We start from the raw sequence: 1,039 nt of genomic DNA, 5'->3' as shown, positions 1-1,039 counted from the left end.
CTTGTAGTAAAAACATTGCCTGCAGACTGGATGAGGAAACCTTTAGAGTCTCCTCTAAGTCTGATTCTATCACTTTAAAAACCAGTAAGCTATTGATGGAAATTAAAATTTTTAAATTAATTTTTAATGAGTAATATACTCACAATGTAAGGTGCAAAGGGAATATAGGGAAACTGTAACCCAGCCACCCAGTATCTTTCTCCAGAGGTAACTCCTGTTATTGTTCTCATCCAGGGATATTCTATGTTTACAAAAAGTATTTATGAAAAAATATTTTTGCACAATGTTAGGTACCTTGTTACACACAATGTTTTGCATCTTGCATATTTTACTTAAATTTTCGTTGCAAATTATAGATTATGTCAGTACATAAAGACCAATTTTATTCTTAAGTTCTATCCCATAGTATAGAACTGCTACAATTTATTCAACTTGACCCCTATTAATCAGTAGTTATGTTGTTTTCTATATTTTTCTATTAAAAACAATGCTACAGTGGATACATTTATGCACTCCTTATTTTTCACTTGCAAAAATAATTGTTTTTAGGATCAATCACTGGAATCAAAAAGGTTTGCATTTTTGCTGTTGATAGATTGCCAAATTGCTTTCAACTGGAGTTGGGTCAATTTATCTTTTCACCAAAAATGTTTGAGAATATTAATTTCCCCTCACTGCAACCCCTGAGTCAACACAGTGTTATCAGTTCTTATCTTGGCCAATATAATGGGTGAAAAGTAGTAATTGTCAATTTTTATATCTCATTCTAAATGAGGTTGAGCTTCTTTTTATGTTACAGCCACTTGTATAATTAACATATATATCCTTAGCTAGTGTGCTATTGGGTTATTAGCCTTTTTCTTAGTGATTAATTTGAGTTCTTTATGTGTTAAGGAAATTAGCCATTTGTCTCTGAGTTGCAATTTTCCCCCAGGTTATAATTATATTTTGACTTTGTTTTACCTTCATGAGTTATTTTTTTTAAAAAAATATATTTTTATTGATTTCAGAGAGGAAGGGAGAAGGAGAGAGAAATAGA

Source organism: Myotis davidii, unplaced genomic scaffold, assembly GCF_000327345.1.
Source record: "Myotis davidii unplaced genomic scaffold, ASM32734v1 scaffold8, whole genome shotgun sequence".
In the NCBI taxonomy this organism is placed as follows: Eukaryota; Metazoa; Chordata; class Mammalia; order Chiroptera; family Vespertilionidae; genus Myotis; species Myotis davidii.
This window is presented reverse-complemented; position numbering follows the sequence as displayed.